The sequence below is a fragment of the Orycteropus afer genome, unplaced genomic scaffold (assembly GCF_000298275.1).
Source record: "Orycteropus afer afer isolate SDZICR_OR568_19922 unplaced genomic scaffold, OryAfe1.0 scaffold00031, whole genome shotgun sequence".
NCBI lineage: Eukaryota > Metazoa > Chordata > Mammalia > Tubulidentata > Orycteropodidae > Orycteropus > Orycteropus afer.
The window spans coordinates 18,428,468-18,434,765 of NW_006921618.1; the positions used below are offsets into that span (position 1 = coordinate 18,428,468).

The following is a 6,298-nucleotide window of genomic DNA, read 5'->3' on the forward strand; positions in this document are numbered from 1 at the left end:
TATATATATATACAAGCTTTGCTGGTTTTTGTTTCTCTAGAGAACCCAGTCTAACACAATGCACCTACCTGACCCAAGCCATGGTATTTTCAATCTCCTCCTATACATGTGAGAGCTGGACAATGAATAAGGAAGACTGAAGAAGAGTTGATGCTTTTGACTTGTGGTGTTGGTGAAGAATGTGGAATGTACAGTGGACAGCTAAAAGAACTAACAAATCTGTCCTGGAGGAAGTGCAGCTGGAATCATCCTTGGAAGCAAGGATGGCCAGACTTCGTCTCACCTGCTTTGGTCATGTTGTTAGAAAGGACCATTCTCTGGAGAAGGATGTCATGCTTGGTAAAGTGGAGGGTCAATGAGAGAGGAGAAGACCCTCAATAAGACAGATTGACACAGTGGCTGAAGGGACGGGTGCAAGTATAATAATGATTGTGAGGCTGGCAAAGGACTGAGCAGTGTTTCATTCTGTTGTACATAAAGTTGATATGAATTGGAAATGACTTGATGGCACATAACAACAACACTTTGTCTCCCGTGTTAATCAGCACATATCACTCAGGATTTCAATGGTACCTCTGGAGATCTAGTGGTGATATCCATAGCCTGGAAAAAAGGGTGTTCTCAGGATTCAGATCAGCATTCTGGGCTGGCCAGTAACTTCATACAAGACAATGGCATCAGCAAAGATGACAGCTGACAACTCATAGATTTCCAGCATGACCCTGATCTCAGTCAGGTCCTTCTTGTTGAACACAAACCTCATATTATCCTGGATGTGAGGCAACAGTTTCTCCAGAGCCGAATTGTTTGCCAGGTGCCCTTTGATGGCTTTGCGCATCATGATGTTCTTGCCCATCGGCTCCATGGCCTTCCCCTGAGGACATGCAGATCTGCTGCATCTTCTTGGAGACTATATTGTCTGCTCCTATGATGAAGCATTTTCGATAATCATCCAAAAGTTGGAAGATCTTAAAGAAGTAGTTAGACTTCCCATTGCCCTCCCTTCCATGGCTATCATGGTTGTGCATCAGGGATTGCTATGCAAGGTTTAAAAATGATGTCACTTTCATGAAAATATGTGGCAAGAAATATTGCATAGGGTTTCGAAGGTTGTGACCTTTCAGAAGCAGATCTCCAGGTCTTTCTCCTGAGGCATCTCTGGATGAGTTTGAATTTCCAATCTTTTGGTGGTTAGTAGTTTAACATTTAACCTTTTGCAACACCCAGGGACTGTAAATTCACATTAGAGTCTCATTAATGTCTTGAAAAATAATACCATGGTGGCAAGAGGGCAGGAGAGAATTCCAGGAGCTCTGAGATAGAAAGATGACTGGATGGGGAAGGGGATGTGACAGGTAGCCTGAGATGGGCAACTGGGGGGCTTAGGAGCTCATGCAGTAATGCTGGGTCCTGGGTCCCAGGAAGCTGCATTTTTTTCCTCCTTCACTTGCTCTCTGATTTTGTAAATTGGCTTCTGATCCACTTCCCTGTTGAAACTCTTTCTATGGTAATTTCTCATTGTCAAATCCTTGCCTTGGCCCTCAGCTCCTGACCTCTCCTCATGCCCACTCCCCTTCTTGGTCTTCTGGGACTCTGCATTGCCTTGGTTTCTCCCCTCTTCTTCAGTCACTCCATTCCTGTCGGTTTATCTTCTTCACTGTTTCTTCTCTGAAGCAGCCCCCAAGGTTTGCTTGTAGTCCCTTCTCCTTGACCTAATAGTCTGGGATTCAGGGACACTGGTTAGGAGACTTAGAAACATGGAGGCCAGGATTAAAGAACCCCAGCAGCACAATGGTTAATCCCTTGGCTGCTATCTTAAAAATCAGCAGTTCAAACCCACCAGCAGCTCTGGGGTGAAAATACTTGATGATCTGCTCCTGTAAAGATTATAACCTACAAAACCCTGAGGATCAGTTGTACTGTATCCCAATTTCGCTGAGTCAGAATCAACTGGATGGCACCTAGGAACAACAGGTCAGGATTACAGGGAACAAACACAGGGCATTTGAAGCAATCAGGGCCATGATATTGTCAAAAACTAAATGCTCTTTTTGCTGTTTGTTTTTTTTTTTTTTTTTTTAAATAATGCAATGCCTTTGAAAAAGACCTTAAGCAAATTCCCAGGGACAGAGTACCCCATTCTAAGAACATTACGTGTTATATCTCCATGCCTACTCACCACTCCAGCACAATCATTCTTACATTGTTTGACTCACTAGATGGTCTAGTCAAACCCCTCAGGACAACTTAAAGCAAAGGCAGGCAGCCTGCATTTCTCATTTTTTCTGCATAGAATGATGTTCAAAATGTTCCTTTCCCTGGAGTCTTATTTTTTCTCTTCTTCTCAGGCACTTGTCCCCTCTCACTGTTGGCACCTCTCATTGTCCTGTGGTCCCAAATTCTTAGCACATCCTGGACACAAGCCTGTGTTTCATTGTTCATCTCGCAAATAATCTTTGCCTTGAGTGTGATTTTACTTGATGAATACGTTTGCTTTTCTTTTTAGAAGGCTCATCTTCCTGAATATGACACTAATTCCAGTCAAAGTGTTACAAACCTGTGGTCGTCCCACAGATACACTGCTATACCTCCCACTCCCAGTAAAACCCAACTCCCCTCATCATTAACCTTCCTGACAAGATGCACAGGATTTATAGTCATTTGGCAGTTCAAATCCACCAGCTGCTCTGCGGAAGGAAGACTGGGCAATCTACTTCTGTAAATATTTACCACCTCAGAAACCCAAAAGGAGTTGCTATGAATTGGAATTGACTGGATGGCAATGAGCTTAGTTTTGTTTTTTTTATGCTGTCCTTACAGAAGTGATAAGGAGCTCTGGTGGCACAGTGCCTAAGGCGTTTAACTGCTACCCAGAAGGTTGGTGGTTCAAACCCACCAGCACTCCACATAAGGAAGACTGGTCAATCTACATCCATAAAGAAACCCAAAGGGGGTTGGAATCGACTCAACGGCAGTGAGTATGGTGGGTTTTTTTTTTTTTTTTTTTTTGGTTTTACAGAGGTGATGGGTTTTGTTAAGCTGATGTACAAGGAGGTGACACATTCAAGGAGAATGAGGATTAATTTAGAACTAGACATCAAACTTTCCTAGGGTGAAAACACACACTCTATAAAAGCAAAATCAAAGAAATTTATTGAAAATCCAAAGACAATACAGACCAGGCAAAAGGTCCAGATTCAGAGTGAGATAGGCACTCCACTAGACAGAAAAGAAGGAAACATTCTTACACAGTTGAAGCAGGAACTAAAGCTACAAAATCATGATTGGCTAAAAGACAAACAGGGAAGTTGAAGGTGGGATATATGGGAGTGGAGACTCAGCAGGGATTGGTGGATAACATGTGTGTGATTACATGATTGGTTAAAGGTACATAAAGCAAGTGTGGGTGCTTTTCAGTGAATTATAGTATAGTCACAGTACAATGGTAGGTATATTTTTCTGGGAACCTGTTATTAAAACTGCTTTCTCAAGTGTGCCTTTTCCTGGGGATCCATTGTAAAGAAGATTTATTGATAATGCTGTGAAGCAAGACCTTTTGGGCATATAGGCTATTGTGTCCTGCATCTGTTTAACCATAGAGGAAAGATTCCCTAGCAATAGACTGTGACATCTTGCATGTGCACAACTATAGGGAAAATATCCTTTATGGTATATGATGAGGTAAGTACAAGGGTTAGAGAAGCTGCTGTTAGAAAAGGCAGTTTTAAAATTCAACATGGGTTCTAAACTCACATGAAGACTAAGACGGAGGTAAAGCTTTCAGGCTAAGGCATTTGGCTGCTACCCAGAAGGTTGGTGGTTCAAACCCATCAGCCACTCTACACAAGGAAGACTGGGCAATCTACTTCTGTAAAGATTTACCACCTTGAAAACCCAAGGGGGGTTGTTATGAGTTGGAATTGACTCAATGGCAGTGAGATTTTTGTTGTTGTTGTTATTTACACATACACACAGTGCCTCAGATTTCAAACTCTAATACAAAACCAAAAACCAAACACCCATTTCTGTCGAGTTGATTCCAACTCACAGAGACCCTACCTGGGTTCAAATTTTGGTTGATTCCATGCTCTAGGGGCAAGCCACTCTCAACTCTCTAATCACACATTTCTCCACCACAATGAAAGGACCAAGCACAGTGTCTGATACATGACATACTAAGTTATGATCTCATGATCCATCCCCCATAATACTCAGTGCTAAACTCTTTTCTGCTTTTTCTCTCATTGTATTTTACTCATCTGCTTATTTGCCTGTAGCCTCCACAGGGTCAGGAGCCCACAGGGCAGGAAGAGCTTCATAGTTGTACTCATAGCTTCCAGCACCAGCCCTGTAGGTGATACCCGGTATATGCACTTTACTTTGGTGGAACATAATGGCGTCCTTCAAATAAATACTACTTTGCTCTGATATTGTGTGCACTTCTTTAGCAACACTATGTATATATCAGATTTCCTTGGTCTGTCTTGTACCTCTATTTTCCTCTCTATATTAATTTGTTTTTTCTAAAATTGACAATTTTTTTATTATACATCTTAAGGTTTATACATTTCATATTTTATTTTAAAGCTTCAGCTAACAACTCAATGAATATATATATATATATACACACACACATACAGTTGTGATTTCTCTAAGACCAGATGCTGATGAGTTGGTTTTGACTCATGGAGATCTCATGTGTGTCAGAGTAGAAATGTGCTCCATAGGATTTTCAATCATTGTTTTTTTTGAAGTAGAATGACACCTTTCTTCTGAGGCATCTCTGGGTGGACTCAAGCCTCCAGCCTTTTGGTTAGCCATTTGCTAAGCGGTGACCATTTGCACCTTGTAGAGACTCCACTTTCCCCCTACCATGTAGTTAACACTGTATTAATACTAGCTGTACTATGAACCATGAAAGTGGGATGTCTCTTTTTGACCTAGCTGCCTTTTTATTGCATTTTATTATACTGAACTGTATTAGTAGATATAATACTGCTAATTGGAAACAATGAAAATAAATTTATAACTTGTATTTTCTTGAAGCCTAAGACCTACCATATTACTTTTCTCCTAATAGAGCTCTAAGATCATCCAAAGAAAATAATATTGTTCATAAAATATCTGGAGCAGCACCTAAGAGCCATTGCCCAGAGCTATTCAATATCTTCAGGCCCCTAGGATGAGGTAATGGCATAATTTGTATTTTCTCTGTGCCTCTGGAAAATGTGTTCCTCATGTGGCAAACATCTTCATTCAGCTTACTGTTGCAAGTTGGGTATATTCTGTGATGGTCTTGTACATTCTGTTAACCCAAAGTGCTTGCAAATATTGACTGCAACTGGATTGGAAACTCTTACAAAGAAATTAAAAATACTAGTAATAATAATAAATTCATTTTCATTTTTGATATCTCCTCTAAAAACTCTATTAGTTTAGCAGCCAAATCAAAACATGGAAATTACAGTAAAATGGATAAAGTGTGATATGTTCTTACCAGCCTTGCCTAGCTATTGAGTCTTCATGCATTATCTGTAATGTAGTTCATCAACACTCTACCAAGCAACTATGATATATTGTGGCCAGTGGGCAAAGTACTATAAGCAGTAGGTTTCTGTGGATCCATGTCATTATGGGTGATGGCCTTGAGCCTGGTCATTGCTGCTGCCACAATTGTCCATTTCAACATGACCTTGCTCTTGACCTGCTGGAAGTCATTCTGTATCTGGCCACTGCAAGGCAGGGCCAGATGAGGAGCTTCTCTATTCATTACTTTTTTTTTTCTATTTTGATTTGAATGATTTCCTCAAATGGATTTTTCATGTCCCTGATGGAATTTCCACTCATGCTTATTCATGTTTATTGATTTTTGTGGCATTCATCTCTGTGATGCTGTCATTAATTTCTTCCAGTTCTTTTCTAAGATATACTAGCTCATGTTTCATCTATTTCTTTTCATAATTATCATCAATAACTCTTTTTTGAGTTCTTGGCTCTTTGAGATTTTTTTTTTTCCTGCTTTATTTTGGGTTTAGTCATCCTGATATCTTATCTGAACTTTTCTTCTGGCTCTTGGGCAATTCTCTTATGAGCTATCTACATGGTTACCCTCCTTAGATTTAAAAGTCTTTCCTGAAATGTCACCTGCTCAATGGGGACTGCCTTGACTGCATTACTGAACACTGTATCTTGCCCTTGCTTTCTGTACTTCCAACCTCCTTGACCTTGTTTTACTTTTCTCCTAGAGTTTATCAGCTTTTACTGTATTATAAAGTTTACTTTTTTTGTTATGTTTATC

The 6,298-nt window shown here is 40.3% G+C and overlaps 1 pseudogene; it reads right to left on the reverse strand.

Annotated features, from left to right (window-relative positions):
- The window catches only part of LOC103192842, an 8,559-nt pseudogene extending 7,531 nt beyond the window's left edge, over positions 1-1,028 (reverse strand).
- Positions 1,029-6,298: the final 5,270 nt, after the last annotated feature.